General features: G+C 37.3%; 1 pseudogene; it reads right to left on the reverse strand.

Moving 5' to 3' along the window:
- Window positions 1-513: 513 nt before the first annotated feature.
- LOC137031830 (glutathione hydrolase 1 proenzyme-like) lies at window positions 514-23,309 on the reverse strand (annotated as a pseudogene).
- Window positions 23,310-25,169: the final 1,860 nt, after the last annotated feature.

Consider the following 25,169-nt stretch of genomic DNA (forward strand, 5'->3'; position numbering starts at 1 on the left):
GTCTGATCTTTTCTTGCAAGAAAATAAAATTTTAAAAGACTTTGGGTCTAAGTTTGTTTCTTACACGGTGAGTTTGGTGAGTTGTTTTCTTTTTCCACAACAGTACTTTGGACTGTATGTTTTTAACAGACTGAGTTTTCCTGGTTTTATTGTGTTGTTTTGAAGTCTCCTGTGGATATTGTAAATACACAATTCATATTTAAACTTATCACTGTTTTATGTCTCATTCTTTTAACCACTAACAAACACAGTAAAATCTGACCGCATTTTAAATTTTGTGAGTCAACCGATTTAGCTGATCGTGTGCTGTGTGTGTAGCGATGATACTTGATTCAAAGTTTCAAACACATGAAGCTGTTTAAAACTTTTGAACAATTGTTTTGCAAAATGGTTCACCTTTTTAAAGCGATTGAAATGCCACATGCTGGTGACCTCTGCTGGTCAAAACGGTGTAAATGCATCAAAAACTCAGCCCAAACATAGAAACACATTTTACAAACCAGCTGCAAATTTTTTATTGAAAGTGTAATCAATCAAATGCAATTAACAAAGCATGTAATACAATCAAATATGAATAGTCTTTATAATATGTTATTTTATTAAATTGTAGGACTCATTTTATGGAGAGCTATCAGGCCAATCAGAGACTATAACTCTTCCCTTTTATTCTACAAATATGTCATTAAATGTCTACAAAAGAAATCATATGCAGACACTGGTTCATGGGTTCACAGTGAACCACAGAAATTCTGAAATATTTTGAAAAGGTTATGACCTAAGGCTCATTTACAGAAATTTTTAGCAGACAGATCACTCTGAATCACTCGAACCAAAAAAAAAAAAAAAAATGTCTTGCTAAAGTTTCAAATATTCACAAAGCAGTGTTCTAAAAAACGCTCATCACTAGTTTCCTGACCACATATGGCAAGATCAGCTCTTGTGATCCAGGCACTATAGACACACTAAAATTCACCCCAACAAACTCTTCTGTAGTGCTCAGTATCCAGCCGGATAGCCATATTTCCTATGGTCGGATTCAGCACAGACTTTGTTCCCTTGCCGTACAACTGCCTGGACCTTTCCTAATGAGGGTGCCTTAATGATGGTGTGATTCTTCAGCTTCAAGCCATCAATTAACCTCTGCATCACAAACACGAAATTGGAATAATTATTACTTTGCAGACTGTGTAAGTCTGATTATTTACATATCTCTAGTTAAACTTTTTGTTTAACTAAAGATGTAGAACTCTCACCTCATCAATGTTTTCTTCTACTAGGGTCCTACTAGGGTTTAACTGATTGTGAACTCTGGGTTCATTAACGGCTTTCTTCAGGTCATAGTCAAAGAACAGGTAGTTCAGGATCACCTGAGATGAGAGAGACAGGAGAGAGGAAAGAGTATTTAGTTAAATGATTTTTTTTAATGCAATTAAAATTGCACAAATTATGTTGCTGAAGCACACCGCCTAAATAAGGTCTATTAAATGAAATTGCATATTGTTATGTGTTGTAGATCTTTTATGAAAAGTTAAGTCATGTTTGAACTGTTGAAATCTGTTGAGGTGTTTTTGTTACCTGAGCAGTTGATGAGGTGATATTTGGTCCACCTGAAGCTCCAACCACCATTTTGACTTGTTTGCTTTCTTTGTCCAATATTATTGTGGGACACGTTGATGAAAGTGGCCTTTTACCTTGTCAAAAAAAACAATAAGTATTTTATCTGAACATTTTCAGCTTTAATACATTGTATATGTGAACATCTGTATATGAAGAATATATTATATTTAGGTGGTGTTACTTTTAATTAACTCTCTCCCTGCCATTAATGACATTTCCCATCATTTATGACACAACCCTTCCCTGCCATTAATAACTTTTTCAGCAATCTGTGTTTTAAGGGGATGCTGTTAAACATTCTATGATATAATACATCATCTCCAGATTAAACAACAAGGAAAGAAGATGGACTACTCCAAACTTATTACTGGAAAGCTGCTGTCCTGCAGAGTTCAACTTCAACCCCAATTAAACATACCTGAAGCAGCTAACTGAGGTCTTACTGTCAGAAAATTCAGGCAGGTGTGTTGGAGCTGTTTGGAGCTAAACTCAGGACAGTGGCCCTCTAGGATTGAGTTTGGACATCCCTGATCTTCTCCATGTTTTGATCAGTTTCCTGATCCTGATAAATTTCCTGAATTTTTTTTTTTTTTGAAACACTTGTTCAAGTGTTTCAAAAAATGAATGAAGCTAGAATAAAATACTTCTCTGGGCCCATGTTCTGGGGTCTGTGAAAGTTTTAGGAGTATAATTATATATAAGTTAGGTGGGGAAAGTGTTAAAATAATACCATAGTTAAAATAAATTTTAAAAGGCTTTTTTTATTTATTCATTTATTTATTCATTTGTTCATTCATTCATTTTTACCTGGTTTAATTAAGTTTTTTTTTGTTAAATTTACTTCTAAAGGTATAATCGAAATCCCGCATCTGGTCATTAAAAAGAATGCCTGTTGAGCGTGACATCACGTTGGAGCCAAAACTGTCAGAATACAAGAAAAATAATGACAAGAAGATTGTGAAAAACAGCAAAACAATAGAACTTCATGAAAATAGACATCAACAGTACATTACAATCTTGTCTTGATTCTTGATTAGAATCAAACAGTTTCTAAGAAAAGTTGTGGTATTTTGTTACTCTGTTCAGTAAATCTTGTTAGCAGTGTTTAAAGTCAGCATGAAACAATAATAAAAAAAATCCTATCTATTTTCTAAATGGATGGTAAAGATCTTATTGTGAATAATCCATTCGTTTTTTTTTTTGTTTTTTTTTTGTTTTTTTTTGACCTCATTACTTTTAATTAAAGATTCATTACTGGATCTTCCAGGGAAAACAACAGACTTCCCAGATAGGAAGCAACCATTGAAGCAATTTTAATGTATCAACTTTAACTCCATTGAATCAACCATGGGCTATCTAATTAGTTCATTGGTAACACTTTAAAATAAGGTTCATTTGTTAACATTAATGTATTAACTAAAATGAACTAACAATGGACAATACATTTGTTACTGTATTTGTTAATCTTTGTTAACGTTAGTAAAAATACAGCAGTTCATAGTTTGTTCATGTTAGTTCACAGTGCATTAACTAATGTTAACAAATACATTTCTTTTTAATGATGTATTAGTAAATGTTGAAATTAACATTAACAAAGATTAATAAATGCAGCATAATTGCAGTTCATTATTAGTTCATGTTAACTATAGTTAAATAATGTTAACTGATGAACCTTATTGTAAAGTTTTATCAGTTAATTTAATTGGTGATTGACCATTACTGATAAAACCTAATGATAACAAGCAGAACCACTGAAGGAAATAGAAACAACAAGAAAAAGAGATGAGCAGAAACACAAGAACTACAACTCTCCCAAACTAACCAGATTGACACAGATTAGACACACATCTACAGAAGTTCTCATTGAGAATTAATAGAGGTTTTTAGATTAGGGGTGTCCAACCCTGCTTCTGGAGAGCTGTCCTGCAGACTTCAGTTCCAACCCTGCTCCAACACACCTATCTGTAATTATCAAGCAGCCCTGAACACCATGATTAGCTGGTTCAGGTGTGTTTAATTAGGGTTGGAGCTAAACCCTGCAGGGCAGTGTTTCCCGAGGTCCAGAGTTGAGGACCCCTGCATTAGAAGAAACTCCAGGACATGAAATGGGTAAAGCCTGGGATACACTGCACGGTTTTTGCAATGCTATAAGATCATTACTTCATCACACTGTGCGACACGGATCTATTAAACTTGGATACAACATGCATGTAGACTGTACAATGATGACACCTATTGACTTGTAGGCTACGATGCAAGTTTTTATAGAAGAATAAAACGTCATCAGCTTGCGCTAGTGGTAAACAAAAACACCATGTTGAATCACACTTTGGCAGTTGTATTTTTTATGTGTGCTGAAAATGAAAAGGAAGCGGAGAAAGAAGAAGGGAAAAGAGCTTGAGGTTAGCAGTTTTAAGGTTTAGCATCATGACGCGTTGATTTCATGTCACATTTTCATTGGCTGGTCAGTAGACGGGGGTCGCAGCAGCAAACACACTGTGCGTTGATTAGGCTGAATTTCTGACACTGTCAGAAAATGATTGTAGGCTATCTTTGGTCGCAAGACCTGGAAAACAGCCGTCTTTGAACCTCTCTTACTGTACGACATATGACCACCGATTAAGAGCCACGATCACAGAAATCGCCACGATTGTTTCACGATGGCAATCTTTTGTCTGGGACAGCCAAAAATCGTTCAGTGTATCCAGGGCTTAAGACAGAAGAGACTTTCAATTGTGCAGTGATGTGAAACACTATTCTACATTATGGGCAAATATGAAGGATTTTAAACACATTTTTTACAAAACACACACACACACACACACACACATACACACACAATCTACTTGTTATCATCAGTTATCACTAATGGTCAATTATTACTGAATTATCTAATTTGGCCACTTCTAATTATCAAATGTTTATAGTGGTTATAACTTATATCCATGCTTTATGTGCCACTTCTTAATCAGTGTAATCAGTGATCTTTGTTTCTTCATCTCTGTCTTACTGGTCATTGATACTGCTGGTGACTGCCACTGCACTCCCATCTTCTGCGATGACTGACAGGTGAGATGTGCCAAAATCATCACTTGCAGTGTTATCAGAGTAGTAGTCCATTTCTTGTTCGGTCGTGTCATCTTTGATCTTACTCCTGATTTGGTCCGCAAAGCTCTCTGAGGTAATTTTTTGAACAAACTGTGAAACAACATTTACAAGATGCATAAATAGAGGAACAGTAATAAAATAACATCAGCTGTAAGTTTCAATAAAGGGCATTCTAAATCCTTATACAGATCTTGATTCAGTTGAATGTGGGTTGGTTTAATTCACCTTCTGTCCATAATGCAGAGGTCTCCAAACTCAGCCCTGGAGGTCCACTGTCCTGCAAAGTTTAACCAGCTAATCAAGATCTCATTAGGACTGCAAGAAACTTTCAAGCAGGTGTTTTGGAGCTGGTTGGAGCTAAATTCTGCAGGAGAGTGGCATTCCAGGACCAAGTCTGAAACCAGTTTTTTACATGGAACACCATTTTGATGTCAGTGATGACAGGTGTCATTGAATTTTGCATGTGATTTCACTGCTTGCATCATGGTCAATTTAAATTTGCGGAACATTATAAAAAAATAAACACGCACAAACCTACAGTATACATTAAACTGATTCAAAATACAGAACAAGACAAATGCAGTGCAATTATATTGTTTTGTTTTGTTTTGAACTGCCATTTTATGGAAAAGTTTACTAATTTTGTTCCATTTGTATTTCACTAAAAGAAAAATGATGATGATGATGATAACGTGAACATAACATGACAGAATTTTTATATTGGGTAAGCTATTCCTTTGTAACCCCACACACAGTAAATTCCCCTGTGTTAAATTAACACTGCTTGGTGTTCAGATATGGGAATCACCAGCAGGGTGTTGCATGTTGCTGTCTGGGTCATTTAAGTATCTAATCAACTTTAACACCCTGCTGGTGGTTCCCATATGAACACCAAGTGGTGATACTTCAACACTAGGGAATTTATTGTAACAAATACTAGACAAATCTCTAAGTATAAAGGAGTTCCCAAGGAATCAGTACCGTATGTACAAATATGTGAAGGCTGAACTCACAGGAGAGATGTTTTCATAACTTGGGTCTCCCAGTTCACTCTTGTGGGCAAAAGCAAAACGGAAAACCTCTATCATACGATGATAGGTCAGAGTCTTCTTCTGTATTGTGGAAACACTGTTGCTTGAGATATTGTAACCTGAAATAATATGAATCCTTAATTATTTTAACTGAACCTCTGAGCTTCAATGCATAAGGACACTGCTTGTCAAGACAACATTCAGTCCTGTCGATCATCATTACAAGGGTATATTAACAGCAGTCTCTGTGCCTTCCCAGCAACAATTCTTCCTGCATGACTTCTCCTCCCCATCTCCTTCTTCACTGCTCTTATTCTTCCTCTGTGCAGTAGAGAGGTTGAGCTCAGAGTTCAAGCCCCTTCAGGAACAGCAAGCCAAGTTTGTTTACCACTAACAATTAAGACTGAATGGGCAGGGGAACTTGTTAAAAAGTAACATTAAAGCTGTTTTGACATAGTCATCACATTGTGATCTTAATCTCTGATGTCATTTAGAGCCTAATCTCTAAATTAGATTTACCTTGTTGATTACAGCAGCACTGTGATTCTATAGCATAAGAGCCAGCATAAATAAAATCAAAAGGATTTTTCAAAAGTTGTTCTGATCAAAAAAGTTTCAAGAATTCTGACACTGGACGTAATGGAAGCAGCTGCTTGACCTTAGAGTATGTAACTGACCTTTGAGTATGTTGAGTATCAGAGCGAGCAGAGGTCCACCGAATGGAGCATCAGGAGCATGAAAAATGTATTTTCCCACAGTAAAGTTTAATGCATACTCATTCAGCACTGCCTTATAATTCTGCAGGTCCTCACGTGTTATAATCCCTCCTGTGTTAGGAGAAACAAAGATTCAGACAGATTTACATACTTTGATAAAATGAGGTCAACAGACCTTCAGACCTTCAGGTATGAATAAAGTAAGATGTAAGCATGAAATAACCTGCAGCAATGATATCATCTACTATATCCTGAGTCAAAGACCCATTGTAAAAAACATCTGGTCCTTCTTCTGCTATCTTCTTATAGGTGTCAGCTAGTTTGGGAAATCTTATAGCATCATTTTCCTTCAAGGGATTATTGTTTGAGTCGCAAAACACTTCACTGGAAAGAAAAGAGAGAGGGGCAGAAACAAGATGTCATAAAAATGAAAAGACAGATGCTTTAAGGAACCTGGTGTAAATAGAAACATATAGTTTTACAACTATATTTATATAGTTCAAACCAAAAATGTAGTCAAGACTAGACCTCCAAGATCATTCTTGGAGTAAATTAAATAATTATGTGATTAACCTTAAAATGGGTGACGTATCCTGGAGGATACAAACATTTGATAGGCTGTTGGGAAAGGCAGGGAAAGTGTAGGTCTCATTTCTTGGTTAAAAGGGTGTTTGTTGTAAATATTTAGATATGGTGATTACATTCATACATAAGGCTTGTTTGAGATGCGCCTAGCCTCGCCTGAAGTTCAGCCGAGAGTAGGCGGCTGCAGTGAGAGGAGGAGTGAAAAAAGTGCAGGACAGATGGACAGTTCTCCGTTCTCGTAGTGGATCAGAACCTACGAGATCAAAGGCGGATATCGCGTGATTCACACTCGTGCGCTGTGTTGCTGATAAACTGGATGTAATTTAAGTTCTGTTGCTTTTATATGAAAATAAACATAATGAACAATACACCCAAAGTACTTATTTATTTCCATCCAAAAGATGTGTGTATCAATCATTTTTACTTTAATTATAGACATGTTTTTTATATTTTTTTTTTTTATAAATGACAACAATCACATAACCCATAGAGAGATCGCACTGTCAGAGAGTTTGGGAATATTTGCACATTATTTTTAAACATAAAAACATGGTATTGGAGTTTTAAAATCAAACATTTTAAAAGAGATCACTGTTTAAACCAATAAGCTTTTTTTTTTTTTTTTTTTTTTTTTTTATTAAGCAAAAAGACAGTTACAAAAGAAGAAAAAACAGTGACAGTTATATACATATACAAATAGAAGAAGACAGGAAAAGAGAGACAAAGAGTAGGCTATAGATATATGGTTGTAGTAGTTTCTGCAGGTACAGGTACAGAGATCAGTTAGATCAGTATCATGAATTGTATTAGTAATTACTGTTTAACTTTCCTTGTATTGTTGTAGGGAGGAACAAAGAGGGGGGGGGGGACAACAACAGAACAAAAACTGGAAGTGGCTGCACTCAGTGATAGATAGTTATTAATACAATGTAATGCAACAACATTAATATTAATAGTAAATAATTTAATAATAATAATAATAATAGTAGTTGTGGTACCCATCGGTGCTGGATTGGAAGTAATGGCAGTAGCATTGGTAGTGATAATAATAATGACAATAATATTAATGATAATAATGAATGGACTAGTCAGTGAAATGATTACAGACGAATCCATACCCTGCTAGGTTCAGGAGCCACCCTGCCCCCGGCGGCAAGCACAATCGACAGACCCGTCCTCACAACCATCAAAACCGCCTCTGATTCACCTTCTCTCTCCTTCACACCCCCGGACATACCAGACTCTTGTGCCAGTGTCAGGCACCTCCAGACAAGGCTCACCTAGTCTGGGTGTGACCCAACAACTGACTATTCTTATATGAATTTCTGGTGTTCAATGTATCAGTTGAGCCATTTTAAGTTATATTCTTTGGGTATAACTGCGGCGTGCCCTAGCCAGCTCCCTAGCCAGAGACACCACGTTTAACCCAATAGAGATGTTTGACCCAGATCACCGGCAGAGGTGGCGAAGGGAGGAGGTAGGCAAAAAAAACAAACAAACAAACAAACAAAAAACAAACAAAAAAAAACATAATCGACAGTGCCTGTATCAACTGGATGTGCCATTCAGGCCCACCGACAGAAACAGAGCGGCCACCAAACCCAGAGTGTGTATATGTTATGTAAATTATTAAAAATTCATAATGATTGTGAAATTGTTATCATAATCATTGTAGATACAGAAGAGGCCCAATTGTTCTATAAAAAAATGAAAGTATTGATAGTTCGACCAATGCTGCCACTACTAATAACCATAATCATAGTAATAATAGTACTAATATACTTTAAAATATATATATATATACATACATATACACACATACATACATATATATACTCATATACATATACATACACATACATACATATACATACATATACGCATCCACATACATGCATATATATGCGCACATACACATACATACATCCATACATACATATACACATACGACATATTTTCGCATACAGTACAACTATATAGTCAGGTATCATATATTCATAATATAAAATCGCAGTCACTTAATACACATAATATATGTACATAAATCCCGATACACATACATCTATATACTCATACACACACACAAACATATATATATATACACATATACATACATGTACATAAACATATATCCACATATAGACATATACATATAACATATAAAACATATGCATTATATTCAAATAATATATATTAGATAAAACTTTATTCATCTTTTGTTGAAGCATGATTTCTCATTTCCTATTCATCTAATTTGAAAATGCATCTATTGTATGTACCCTGAGGATTGGGGCATCAGCTCACCAGCCAGATAAGCTTTAAGCTGTGTCGTCAGCAAGTCGTTTCCCATCGTGCTTTTGGTCAGCGCAGTTGGTGGAGAGCAACTGCGCTTGACTGCAGAATCCAATGAGGCCGTCTTGCCGTCGCGAGACTTTTTTGACCCACATCGGCATGACATCAGAGCAAGGCGGCCCACCCTTGGACACATTTCTAACCGGCATGCATCTTGCGGTGATCACCAGTGATCGGTTCTGCGCAGAATTTGCTAATCTCAAACAAGCCTATTCTTTGTTTAGCTCAAGGGCAGCATTTAAAAACAACATGAACACCTGTAGTGTGAAAGTAAATTACCTGGTGTTAAATCAACACAGGTCAGTGTTCATATGGGAACCACCAGCAGGGTGTTACAGTAACACTGAAGCAGTGTTAGAGTTAATTAGATAGTTAAGTGATTAATTAAGTGATGATTGTTTGATTATTGAAGATACCTGAGGATAATGAGCAGAATCACTGAAGAAAAGAGAAACACAAAAACTACAACTGACTTCAGCCACAGCCTTAGATGAAATCAACATAACAGACAGTAAATCAGTATCAGTAAAACAATACTGCACTTTTGTGTGGACAAAAGGCCCAACTGCATAGAAAAGGTGCGGTTTTGAAAATAACCATGTTCATAGACAGGGCCTTAATGTCTTTTATATTGAGTTGATTTAATCTAAGGCTGTGCCTGAATTCAGCTGAAGTTCTTCTGTTTTTTTTCAGGGATTCTATTTGTTAACAGCAAGTGTTCATCACCGATGCTTAGCCATCACTCAAATAATCACTTTATTAACTTCAAAAATATCCTTGGTCTTGACTACATCTTTGGTGTGTGTTTATTTTTTACTAGTTCAAAATGATTTGTTCTCACCACAGTGTTGTATCATTCATAATTATGTCCTTATTCCAATTGATGGCTTTAGCCAAGGACCTACTAATCTGAAAACCCTCTAATGCCAGTTTTATACTGGGCTCAAACAGCTCCTTCCATTGCAGTCTCCCATGTCTTTTGTGTGCCATCTCATAACCACGAAGTTCTCCTGGTACACCTATGAACAACCCTGCCATTCATTACAAAACACAGAGGAGTGGTCTTGTCATTCAAGAGTTAAAATGGGGTAGAAAGTCAGATTTAAGCTTTGTTTTAATGATAAGTAATAACAGAATTGTGTGGACTAATGTGCTTACTGAATCTAGTCCGTGCTGTAAAACCAGTAGATTTCCCAACCAGTACACTCAAGTGGGGACCAGATGGGTTTGACCTGGACTATCTAACTGAGGCCCAGTCAATATTGTCTGCAATTTCCATGTAGGCCCCTGCTCATCTGCTCATCTGTTTCTCTTTCTTTTTGTGATTCTTCTAGTTAACACTAGGTGCTCATCATCAATTCTTTATAATCTTTTAATTATTGATTTAATTATCTCTTTAACTTTAACACCATGTAGTGTGGACACACTAACACATAAACACTGAGGGTTGTTAATTTAACACTGGGGATTTTGCTGTGCAGTGTTACGTTTAACAACCTGTAGTGCTCGTTTCATCTGGGCAAACCCATGTGGGGCCTAAATGGAAATTGAAAACAAGCTAAGCCACAATTAGAAATCCATTTGGACCCCACATGAGGTTGCAGGTTGGATTTTGAGACGTACATCATGGTGGTTTACCTGGTTTTGCTTTCTGGGGGTCATTGCCAAACTTGTTCTCTGAAGCACCCATTGGAGCAGTTTCTCTAGCATTAATTGTCTCCACCTTTCCTGAGGTTAAAAACATAAAACGTTCAATTAATAAAAAAAAAATAAATAAAAAAAAAATTGGTTGCAGTGATTTTGCTAAGATAATAAATGATGTATGGATCTAACTGTCCCTGCCAGTATTTACTAAAAAAATTAACACCAGTATATGTATATGTCCTGAGAGTTTTTATAAACAAACTTGCTCTGATCATAAAACTTTAAAGTATTTCAATTAAATACACATCAATTATCAGTGCGTGAATCTCAACAGTGGTGACCATCAAAAACCTTGCCATAGAAAAACTGACAAATTCTGACAGTAACCAACCATTTCACATTAAAACAGTAATATACTGTAGAAAACAATGCATTCTGGGTAATATTTGTCATTTTCGAGCCTACAGGAATATACTGTGAGTTAACATCGCTCAAAGTCGACACTCAGAGGCTGTGTTCTAAATCACACCCTATACCCTCATTCACTATTCCCTACATTAGTTCACTAATATAGTCCACTTGACAGAGTGAATGAAAAGAAGAGAGTGAATTCAGACACTGATGAACACCTGATAAGCAGAATGACTGAAGGACAGAGAAACAAGAGCAGAAAAAAGAGAAGAGACGAGCAGAAACACAAGAACTACAACTGACTTCAGCCACACTGAGTGTCAAACCAGTTCACAAACCAGTTTGACATTATTTCTTTCATACATGTACAGAAGTTCTTGTTGAGAATTAACAGATATGGATGTTTGTTACGTTATTTTATGTTTTTTCTGTTTGTTTAACTAGGGGAAGTTTAAGAAGTAACATTTGAAATTGAGATGAGTAAATGCACGTTATATTATAGTTACAATGACTTTATTCAGATTTATTTCTGACAAATTAGTGAATATATTGTTATTAATGTTCTTATAAATACTTATTGTGAGTTATAATAGTTACTAATAACTATAAATGCAACATTGCTGAATGTTCAAAATCAAATGTTAAGAAATCACAAATATGTGCTCATTTTACATTTTAAGTTGTAATTGTAACAAATGAACAACAATACCTGTACTAAAAAAATAGAAATCATTAATACAAACAGATGAAAAAAAGTATATTTTTTTAATGTTACATACGAGCAAAAAACTGCAACAATTTTTTAAAGTATAATTCCAAACTGCTATAAGCAATACCATGCATATGGCTGAGGAGATATAGATTTTAACAAATCAAAATTACCATTCATTACCTCTAATGCAAACTTTAGCCATTAAAGACATAATAACTAGTTGATACAGCAAACGAGTGTCTCTGGAACTATTTTGTGATCATTTATAAATCAGTGTATAATGGATTATGAGCATGCACATTGAAATAGCAAATGCATGGCTTATAAGTAATTATAAAAATAATATAAATGTTTCTAACTGTTCTTATAATGCTGTATAGGTCTTAATGAGTCCTTATAAATATATTTATAGAATAGTAATACTTACTTAAAAATAAGTATAAATGTGGCTATAAATCATTATAAGCATGGTCTTCATAGAAAGTGTTACCAAACTTTCATTCTGGCTCCTCGGTGGATGTTTTTCAATGTTTGACAAAGACGTTGAAATGTTGACATCTTTTGGACATAACTTTGCTCAGTGAAGAAACTTTCCATTGGATTTGCTTTAATATAATATCGCTTAAAGCAGTGGTTCTCAACTCCAGTCCTCGGGACCCACTGCTCTGCACATTTTGTATGTCTCTCTTAACTGACACACTCAGTTCAGTTCATGCAGTCTCTCCTAATGAGCTGATGATCTAAATCAGGTGTGTTAAATAAGGGATACATACAAAATGTGCAGAGCAGTGGGTCCCGAGGACTGGAGTTGAGAAACACTGGCTTAAAGGATCTAACATTTCTGTAACTGTCAGATTGACATGGAGTGACTGACTGAATAAGACTCTGAAAAACAAACTTAAAACCTATTATAAAATGGTTAGTTCCTGTCCTTGATTCTGATTGGTCAATAGCTGTGTTTTAATCATGATGACAGCTTCACCCAACGATTCTGTGTATCACTACACAACACTCTTAGCAGCCACTCTTAGCAACGTAAACTATGTTCTCAATTGATATTGTTCATTGAAGCTTACTGTATTGTGTAGAAGAGTACTGTGAGAAAGAGATCGAGTGAGTGAGTTTATTACCTGCATTCAGATTTAGCATTTTCCTCAGGTCAGTCCTATGTTCATAATAAAAAAAAAAATCTGTTTAAATGTTCGATGTATTATCTTGTCCTTTTAACAGTTAAAGGTGCCCTAGAATTGAAAATTGAATTTACCCTGGTATAGTTAAATAACAAGAGTTCAGTACATGGAAAAGACATACAGTGAGTCTCAAACTCCATTGTTTCCTCCTTCTTATATAAATCTCATTTGTTTAAAAGACCTCCAAAGAAAAGGTGAATCTCAACATAACACCGACTGTTACGTAACAATCAGGATCATTAATATGTACGCCCCCAATATTTGCATATGCCAGCTCATGTTCAAAGCATTAGACAAGGGCAGCCAGTATTAACGTCTGGATCTGTGCACAGCTGAATCATCAGACTAGGTAAGCAAGCAAGAACAATATCGAAAAATGGCAGATGGAGCAATAATAACTGACATGATCCATGATAATATGATATTTTTAGTGATATTTGTGAATTGTTTTTCTAAATGTTTCATTAGCATGTTGCTAATGTACTGTTAAATGTGGTTAAAGTTACCATCGTTTATTACTGTATTCATGGAGATGAGAGTCGTTGCTATTTTCATTTTTAACTCCCTCGGGTCGGCGGTCACGCTGGCGTGATCACCGAGGTTTTTTTCTAACTAGTGTGAAAGAGACTCAAAATACTCCGTCAATGTTGCACATACAATTAAGAGCTATACACCATTTTAATCTGTGGAATATCTTATTTTATTTGTGTACACTCAGAGTAAAAACAAAATGTTGTGCTTTTTGTAAAATAAAGAAAACTAACATGATGCGTGATCTCTCGTCTCCCTCTGAACGAAGTCCAATCTGATAGTTCTCAGAAAATGAACTGTAACTTATGAATACTAATGACAAAAAAATGACACTTATGTCTAAAGAAACGTTGAAATGTCAGGTTTTAAATCGTACAAGTCAAATCGAAAACAAACATTATGTGTTTATGTAATCTGTATGAAAAGAGAGCCATGTCAGAAGTCCTTGATTCAGCTCATTATCCGCTAATGCGGCCACGCCCACGGAGCGAGCGCTATTCAGAGGCAAATTCAGTCAATACATGCATTCATCGTCTCAATCGTGTATTTATTGTCTTGAAAAGTGTTTTGAATAGCCATAGTTAGCGATCTCTGGCCTCTGTTAGTTCAGTTATTTCCTGGATTTTACTACAGTAAACTCTAGTGTATACTGTAGTATAATATACCCTATAGTTGTATAAAACTTAGTACAGTAGGCTATTAAGAAATTTGTTTATATTACTATAGTTGTTATATTATCACAGCAACTATAGAATACCACAACACATTAATTCAAGTATAGTATGGTTCAAAAACACTATAGTATTTATTTTAAATTACTACCGCATTTTTTCACCTGGGAATAAAGAAGTCATTCAAAAAAAAAATCATACTAGGCTAAATGAGAAATCATACTAAATACCAAAAATTTATATTATATGCTACTACTGTATTTAATTGCTCCCGTTTTGTCTCCTTTTATCTTGCTTTCAATACAAGCACAAGGGGATTCAGATCCTGAAGACTCCATGCAATGATGCTGTCACCGCCAGTCACTGCTCCTTGGATTTTGCAAGCTTTTCCTTGCTCCTTATTTTTAATAAACCTTTAATAAACATAAAAGTTCCCAGTGTTGGTTTTTGTGAAAAAGGGCAGATACACCTGTATATGATTAACACACAATTTAGAACACAATCTTTAGCTCTATTTAGATTGCTCCTGCTGACTGGAACATATTTTCTCTTTTCCGTGTCAGTAGGGAAACCATTCATACTTCTTTCTCTGAACAACTGGATCATCCTCATGCAACACTGCAAACCACAGCGGAGACTAAAGAACATGTAGGAAAGGACGGGCAATATGCTTGACATGCAGTTTATTAGAAATTTATAAATCCATTGTACTAAATCAGTGCAAAAGTCAATGTGTGTGTATAATCATGTTTTGTTTTACAATTGAATATATTGTGTATGAATATAGTAATAAGTGCATAAGAATTGTAAACATAAAATTTAATTAAATTTTACATTTCACTTCTTTGCAGTGTTTTTTTTTTTTAAGGCAATCGCCTGTCACCTGCAGGTCTCCTGTCCCTGTGAAACCATAGTGAACATGACATGATTGCCCTTAATTAACTAACATACAAGTTTAAAAACATAAAAATACTTCAAAACAACTGCAACACGGTCTTTAATCAAGGTAACGTTAGCCAGAAATATGTTAACAAGGCAGGCAACACTGGTTGAAAACACTAATCCTCAAATATTAGCAGGTTTTTATCTTTTAAAAACAACATTGCTGTAACTACAAACACATACTACATTCACATGTCAGTGTATTACATAAATATTGTATAACGATGCATTTATTGACTACAAATTACCAAATATCACGGTTCTGTCTCTCTAACTCTATCATTTTGAATTGCTGCCGAAGCACTTCCTGGAACTATCTGAAGTCTACGCGAATCACATGACCATCAAGCGTTTTGAACTTCCGTTGTCGCAACTCTCTCTTTCTATGGCTCTGGGTGCAACTAACCATAAAATTAACCTTAACTTCAAACATGAAATGCAGCTGGCCAATTAGAAATGTTGAGTCAAGAATGACATTAATTCAAGAATCTGCACATTTGCATTATTTTCTGAGGCAACTACACATTTACTCTCAAGTGGCACGATAACTGAGATCACTATGAAGGCTCTTTGTCATGGCACTTCACCTCAGGGTTATACAAGGAAAATGCCATTTTAATTGGTGTACTAAGTGTGTAAGTTTTGTGGGAGTCTGGTTATGTCTTCTAAGCCCATGTAGCCTACCTGTTGATGCATTGTATATGGTGAAAACCACGCCTCCTCCGATGCCCATGCTGTGCGCATTAAACAGACTCACACACAGCAGAGCAGCAATAGCAGCATCAACTGCTGAACCGCCACGCTTCAACATGTCCCTGCAAACAAAAAGAGCTCTGAGTAAGTGATTAACAATGATTTCACATTAGTAATGCAAAACTCTAGAATTGCAAAAGTTCTCCCAAATACATAAATGTGGGTCTTTGGAATTGTACCTCCCGATCTCAGAGCAAGTCCCAGCATCTGCTGCCACTGCTGCTTTAGAATAACACTTATCAGAGGGTTTCAGATTGTGTATCAGACAGGTTACCACTATAATAATCACTGCAATCACAGTGACACACATGCATCTGAAAGCAGAGCAACAGAGTTTAGGGTAATTGATATTTATTAATCACACAAAGAGCTTTCAAATGTTCTGTAGTATCATTTTATTTATCTTGTAGTCAGAGATACACTTACATCAGGCATAGGCAACATCGGTCCTGGAGCGCCACTGTCCTGTTTTGCTCCAATCAAACACACCTCTGAACAAGCTAATCAATGCCTTCAGGATTACTATGGCTAAAGGTAATGATGGGCACCTTTAAAACGCTGCTTCATGAAGCTTTGAAACCTTTATAAATCTTTTGTTTCAAATCAGTGGGTTGGAGCATGTTTCAAACTACCAAAGTCATGTGATTTCAGTAAATGAGGTTTTGTTACATCAAAACTGTTTCGAAATGTTTCGAAATTTCAACAGTCAACGAACAACTGAGCAAGTGTCTGTGTTTTTTTCCTGATCTCTAATATGTTTTTTAAAAAAATGTTGATGTTTTAATGAGACATTTGTATAATTAAAAGGAAAGAGTAGTATATTGGGCAGCGTTTCCCAAAAGCATCGTAAGCCTAAGTTGATCGTAGCTCCATTGGTTTCAATGGAGCTACGATCAACTTAGGCAACTACCCTGGCCTGTTTAGCTGAGCCATCTATGGAACAAACCAAACAAGCCTTAAAAATTGATAAAACAACACATATCATACAGACATTTATTGTAAGATGATTCGTTTAATTGCATTTCATAGGTTATACTTTCAATAAAACATTTGCAATGGGTTTGTAAAAGCTGTTTTGCTGGAGTTTTGTTGCATTTGCACTGTTCCGACCAGCAGGTGTCATCACTGTGTGGTGTTTCTAAATAGTGAATCATTCTGCTAAGCAATTGGTTCAATTGATTCCAGGCTTTGAAAAGCTTTATTTCTCCCACCACTAAGCTACAGTGCCTAGATCAGGCATCCTCAACTCTGGACCTTGAGATCCACTTTCCTGCAGAATTTAGCTCCAACCTGGATTAAACTCACCTACCTATTACTTTGTTGTAATCCTGAAGACTTTACCTATAGTTTTCAAATAAGCCAACCTGATTAGCTTGATAAGGCACATTTAATTAGAATTGAAGCAAAACTTTGCAGGGCTGTGGCCCTCCAGGAACTACATTTGACACCCCTGGCTCAGACCCTGGCGTGGTACTAAGCACTTTTCCGTGTCCAAGAACATTTTTATAAATATGAATGTTGTGGATTTTATAAATATAAATGTGTGTGACTTTTAGAGTGCACAGACTCTATTATCAAATCTGTGCATTTGCAGATTTTATAAATGAGGCCCCAGGACTTAACTACACCATTTGTATATTATGTTTGTGTGATCAAGCATGTGTGTGTGTGTGTGTGTGTGTGTGTGTGTGTGTGTGCTTTTGTTTATATTACATTGTGGGGACCAAATGTCCCCATGATGTAATATAAACCTGAGTTCACCTACATCGTGGGGACCAGCCAGCGGTCCCCACAATGTAAATGGGTTTATAAATCATATAGAATGAGTTTTTGTGAAAAAGTAAAAGTTTGCACAGTTTCCTGTGAGGGTTAGGTTTAGGGGTAGGGGCAGGGTAGGGGGATAGAATGTACAGTTTGTTCAGTGTAAAATGCATTGAAGTCTATGGAAAGTCCCCACAATTCACAAAAACAAACATGTGTGTGTGTGTGTGTGTGTGTGTGTGTGTGTGTGTTTGTGTAAAAATACATGCTTCATCACCTTTTACAGGTTAAACAACCCATCATAGAATAGCCCCATCCACCAGTTTTAAGAGACTGTAAAAAAAAAAAAAATTGTTAAAAATGTCTATGTACAGTGCTATGGCATCTTACAGTTTTGTTTTTTAAGTCAGAGTATGCAGTTAAGAGGCAGTTAAAGACACATTGGGCCCTATCATACACCCGGCACAATGCAAGTGTTTTTTGCTAGTTTCAGCCTGACGCAGTTATCATTTTCACGTCCTGCGCCACGTTGTTTAAATAGCAAAAGCATTTGTGACCATTTGTGCGCCCATGGGCATGCTGATCTGAAAACGAAGTGTGTTAAGGCGCATTGTAGGCGCGTTACTATTTTGAGGCAACTGAAAACGACTGCACCATTGACCAAGTGAAACCTGGTCTAAAGTCAATGGCCCAATATAGGGTCCATTATGATTAAATGGTTAGTGGGGGTGGGGGTGGGGGAGGCAGGGTGATTTGAGCCCCTGCCCATTTAAAAGGTTAGTTCACCCAGAAATGAAATATCAGTCATTAAGTATTCATCCTCATGTCATTCTAAATTAAAGGGGTTATATAATGGCACTTACAAGATGTAAAATAAGTCTCTGATGTCCCCAGAGTGTGTATGTGAAGTTTTAGCTACAAAATACCCCACAGATCACTTTTTAAATAGTATGTTACATTTGTCACTTTTTAAAGGTGAGCAAAAAATACTCAATTTGTGTGTGTGTCCCTTTAAATGCAAAGGAGCTGCTGCTCCCAATAAGGGGGCGTAATTTCAAGAGCCCATGTTACCGTACCATAATGTTTAAAACATAACAAATAGGGATGTCACGATACCAAAAATCTAGTAGTAGGTACCGATACCAGCAAAAGTGCACAATACTTGATACCAAAGTCGATACCTCTGTAAAAATATTTAAAGATACAAATAAAACAATGCTATATATTTCAGGTAGGTCTAATAGGTCTAATTGTGCTTTCCATTGATGAGACCAGACACCGTGGTGCAGGGAGTGAGAGTCTTTATAGTGTGTGTTTGACGAGTGGATGGCTTGCAGGTGCAGGTGATTGGTGACTGAGTGCAGGTGAGGAACCAGAGAGATGCTGGGAAAGGACGGGAGTCGCCTCTGGACTCGGAACGAAGGAGAGAGTCGCCTCTGGACTCGGAACGAAGGAGAGAGTCGCCTCTGGACTCGGAACGAAGGAGAGAGTCGCCTCTGGACTCGGAACGAAGGAGAGAGTCGCCTCTGGACTCGGAACGAAGGAGAGAGTCGCCTCTGGACTCGGGACGAAGGAGAGAGTCGCCTCTGGACTCGGGACGAAGGAGAGAGTCGCCTCTGGACTCGGGACGAAGGAGAGAGTCGCCTCTGGACTCGGGACGAAGGAGAGAGTCGCCTCTGGACTCGGGACGAAGGAGAGAGTCGCCTCTGGACTCGGAACGAAGGAGAGAGTCGCCTCTGGACTCGGAACGAAGGAGAGAGTCGCCTCTGGACTCGGGACAAAGGAGAGAGTCGCCTCTGGACTCGGGACAAAGGAGAGAGTCGCCTCTGGACTCGGGACAAAGGAGAGAGTCACCTCTGGACTATGGTAAGGGACTGGAATCATCACAGGACTGAGGTCAGGGACAGGATCCTGGATGAGGAAGAGATTCATAGCTGTGGCGTTGACCATCTTAGCTGAGAGCTCAGGCATGGCAGCGGCCATCTTGACTGAGGGTTCGAGAATGGCGGCCATCTTGACTGAGGGTTCGGGAATGGCGGCCATCTTGACTGAGGGTTCGGGAATGGCGGCCATCTTGACTGAGGGTTCGGGAATGGCGGCCATCTTGTGACGATGTTTGGGAGTGGTGGCCATCTTGCGACGAGGATCGGGAGTGGCGGCTATCTTGCGTCTGGACTCTTGGACTAGTAGGAAGGCCGATGGTGGAATAAAGCTTTCCAGACACTGGAAAATGGCCTCCTCCCAGTCCAATCCAGTGAGATCGGGGAGCTCTCTGGAAAGTTTACCCCGATCCTATACAAATTCTTGACCTTCTCATCCTCTAGAGAGCTTGTCTGGATGAGACCACAGAATTTGTCAGTGAAAGTGAACAAATCGCGGATGGATTGAGCTGCTGCTACGATCTGCCTGGCGAATTCCCAGCCAGAATCCGTGGTGCTCTGCATAAGGTCTGGTCTTCTGTCAGGCACACAGATGGAGGCAGACAGGTAAGTGATCAACAAGTGTTTATTTAAACAGAGGCACGGACACTGGCAAATGGAGAATGCAGGTGAGTCAATGAACAAGCACTCTGGAACAGTCACTTAGCTGGAGAATGAATAGATGAATGTCTTTGCAGGTGAAGGATCCACAGGGAACGGTGAGCATACGGCGGATGGAAGAGGATTCAGGGATCTCGGGTGAGTAAAAGGTAAGGAGTCCAGGTACATGAGACATAGTGCTTGCAAGAGACATTGTGCTTTCCATTGACAAGACCAAACACCATGGTGCAGGGAGTGAGAGTCTTTATAGTGTGTGTTTGACGAGTGGATGGTTACCAGGTGCAGGTGATTGGTGACTGAGTGCAGGTGAGGAAACAGAGGGATGCTGGGAAATGGAGTCCGGGGAAGGTGAGACAGACGGTGACTGTGACAGTTCTTGCCTACCTGTGTCAAAAAAGTGAAGTAATTGGAATATTTCCATTCTGCAAAACAGCCACTCACTTCTGCTGACATCTTCAGACAGCGACTACACAGCCAACTGGTGCGAAGTAGCGAACTCATGCAAAACTGCACTACAGCTGATGATTTTAAAGAGGCAGGCAGCATTCACTTTTACCTTTAGACGACTAATTTAGATTTTTATACAGAATTGTTGAACTAATTAACAGTACGTAACGCAAGTACATTATAAGTAACTGTAATTAAATTATCTATAAATGAACAGTAATCTCTTACTTTACTTTTTCAGTGGATAAGTAATTTAATTACAGTAACACATTACACCCAACACTGGTTATAACAATGGCAACCACCCCTTTAAGATATTTTTGATGAAATCCGGGACGATTTCTGAACCACACATAGGCAGCAATGTCAAAAAAAAAAAGAAATTGCTAAAAATAGTCAACATGACTGCAGTGGTTTAACTTTAATGTTATGAAGCAATGAGAATACTATTTGTGTGTAAAAACAAAACAAAAAAAAAAAGGCTTTATTCAACAGTTTTTTATCTTCCCTGTCATTCTTCTACGCTGTTTATGTTGTAGATACATTTGGCATTCTGACATAGAACCATGAAGTGCTGCACTGTGTCTACATTGTAAAAAGTGTAGGGGACTGACAGGGAAGAGAGAAATTGTTGAATATAGTCTTTATTTTTCATCAAAAATATCTTAATTTGAAGATGAACAAAGGTTTTTTACGGGTGTGGAACGACATGACAGTGAGTACTTAATGGCAGAAGTTTCATATTTGGGTGAACTATCCCTTTATTCTCTAAAGTGAAAGGGCTCTGTCCACACTTTCACTTTCGAGGTCTCCCATCCAGGTCGTAACCGGGCTCAACCCTGCTTAACTTCGGTGGGTGGACATGCGACATGGACATGTTGACTGCTGCATGAGCCTGAGCATGCTAAATAGATTATAATGATATTCAACTCAAGTAGGGGTGACAGATGGATAGGTTATATGTACATGTACTATCATTTATATTTCATATATTCATATAATCATGGGCCAGGCCACAATGTAAAGCAGCCCACTGGAAAAACTTCCATAGTTCAAGATAGCCAGTCTGCCCCTGCTCATGTGCTGTAGCTTAATATGTAAACCACATGTACTTGAGTAACTCATGTATTGAGAAGTAGCCACCTAAGAAAAATCTACACGCAACCCCTAATCTGCTTTCGATCACCCTCTTTATCTAAGAGTAGAAAAAAAATTCTCTAAAAACATTACTACATTTGCTAGAAATTATTATTATTATTATTTACACAAGGGCACAAAAAATTGGTTTCTACATCGCCATTACATTGGCTTGGGCCCTAATTATTGTTCAAACTAAAAATTTTCAAAAAAACATCAACATTGAACATCTGTTCATTATCAATAAGACCCTTTCTGCATATATGAAAGAAATTAGGCAAATTTGAGGGTGCCAGTTCATCTAAAATTCAAATTTCATCCAGAACAGCACCCCATGTAAATGGATTACATTCAGTCTATCAGACGTCATTTGTTGTGTGCAGAGAAAAGGCGGCTTCTTTCAAACTAATACTATCAGTGGAAAAAAAGAAAAGAAAAAAAGACTGAAGATATGAATCTTTCCTTTAACCTCTCAGTATAAAACCTTATATGCACTTAATAAATAAAATATGAAATATAAAATATTTTACCGTAATCAGATGAGGAGTTGAAAAGAGAGCTGTCAAGTCAGACTACTGTTTCGAGTGGTGGTAGAGTGGATGAGATGTAATATTTGTCAGATGAACAGATGGTTGAATAGTACACATGGTAACCGCAGAACTGGCAACAGTGCTGCTTCCTGCTTATCAGCTTCCTGTTCCTCTCTGCAGCACTGCTAAGCAGGTTGCCTTTGTAGCTCTGTTGAGCTCCAAATATTCAGTGTTAGTTCTGGTAAAGTAGAAAATGTCCAGGTTTCTTGTGGCGTGTTTTAAAAGGCATGATGTTCCTCAAACGTTCTTTCAACTTAATTTTGATTAAAAATTCAACACTCTAGGAATGTTGATTTGTAACATTGTTAGAATGTTTATTTAAAGGTTAGTATGTTGTTCTTGAAACATTCTTTCAATCAAAAGAAAGAGAAATAAGAACACAAACTACAACTTTCTTCAGCCACAGCCTTAGATGAACTGAAGATAAAAGACATGAAATCTCTGAAGATCTGATTCAACAACTCTACAAACAGCATTACCAGCTTCACTTATTACTAACCAGACTGACTTTATTTCTGTCACACGTCTACAGAAGCTCTTACTGAGAATTAATCATGAAGATCAGTGTTTGCTTTAGTTGTGCTCTTGTTGAGTTCCTTTATCAGCAATTGCAGGTGGTTTTGGAAAACATTTCTGTATTGCTAAAACAGATTAGCTTTGTCTGTTGTCATGTCGCATCGCATCACATCCCACCACATCATGTCCGGTGTAGATGCGGTGTGACAGAATGCAAGTCTGCAGCCAGACCCCTCCTATGCATGCTGGGAGCCATAGTTTTCTATGCTGGTATGACGTCACCATTGTTGTGTTTCATATGTCTTGGAAAGTTACAAATCAATATTAAATTTAATCAAAATTAAATTTAAATAACTTTTGAGGAATGTAAAAACGTTCCTCTAATGTCAAGAAAACTGGACATTTTAGTATTCCCAAAACCAACATTGAATATTTTGAACGTTCTTATGAACCAAAAACCTGGTAGCTTGGCATAAGACTGCTTGTGCTTTGAGTTGTACAAACTATTAAATTTAAATATGATATTGTCATATATTGCCGGCATTTGGTGGTGTTACAAAAAGGAGTAAAAATGCAAATTCAGCAAATTAAGAAACGCTGTGGTTTGGACAGTTTCCGTTAAACTCACACAGTAAAAGGATGTGGGTGGGGAGGGTGAGAACACCATCTATTCCTACAGTGCTTACAGTTTTACTGGAGACAGGTTGTGAGTACTGGGACCCTGTAAAAGTAAAGATAACAAGAAATTTCTTATAACAATCAAGCTCTACAGGCCCATATATACTAAAAGCGAAATCAAGGAAAGTTGGCAAGAAGAATGAAACAGCTTACCAACATTGCGGAAAAGTTTGCATTGGCTGGTAAACGCCTTTGAGCTATCATTGGTCTGGGACAATGACATAATAGGCGGGTTTTGCTATGAGGCTCCTCCTTCTTTGAGGTGGAAATATTCTCCAGATGAATTCTTCTGTTCAGTCTGTTGAGGTCAGACATCAGGGAGTAAAAACCTGTTCTATAGCCAAAAAAAAAAAAAAAACTAGAATATTTTTTGTGCACAAAAACAAAATAAAAAATAATGACTTTATATCTTCTCTTCCCTGTCATTATCCTTACGCAGGTGATGCAGTAAGCACAGTGAAGGCTTCCATGTTTACGTCAGAATGCCGACTCGGTATTGGCCAAAGTTAATCACGTGATCAGCATGACACATGCGTGTTATGCTGATGCAGGTGCTGGCCAATAACGATTCAGCGTTATGACTTAGAACCTGGAAGCGCTAGACATAAACAACGTAAGGGAATGGCACAGAAGAGAGGATATTGTTAAAATGGTGGTTAAATTGCTGTCTATTGAGGAGTCAGATACCTCTTGGATTTCATCAGAAATATCTTAATTTGTGTTCAAAAGATGAACAAAGGTTAGTAATAATAACAGAATTTTCATTTTGGGGTGAACTAACTCTTTAATGGCAGATATTACATTAAACAAACAAAAATTTATTTATTTGATAGGGACAGTGTGTGTTAATGGACAGACATGATAGTACATGAATGTAAACACACCGGATTGTAGCCGAAGGCTAATTTCCATCCGTTATCCCGTGGGCTGGGGTCACAAAGGGCCAAATACATGGACAAATACATTTCATATAAAACAAAATACATTGCACAATCAACATTATTGAATTATTATTATCATTATTATCATAATAATATTATCATTATTAAAAGACTCTAGACTTGTCCTTCATTTTATCCACCATGTGCCCTTTGCTCTATGGTGGCTTCCATGTGGCTAGGTACTTTGGTACTCTTGGTTTGTGGCTGCGCTTTACCTTCTTGTTTCTCATTGTTTCTCTCATTGACATATTTTTCTTTTCTTTTTTTTTTCAACATTCACAAAACCAGTGTCAGGC

This window comes from Chanodichthys erythropterus, chromosome 12, assembly GCF_024489055.1.
Source record: "Chanodichthys erythropterus isolate Z2021 chromosome 12, ASM2448905v1, whole genome shotgun sequence".
NCBI classification, from domain to species: Eukaryota; Metazoa; Chordata; class Actinopteri; order Cypriniformes; family Xenocyprididae; genus Chanodichthys; species Chanodichthys erythropterus.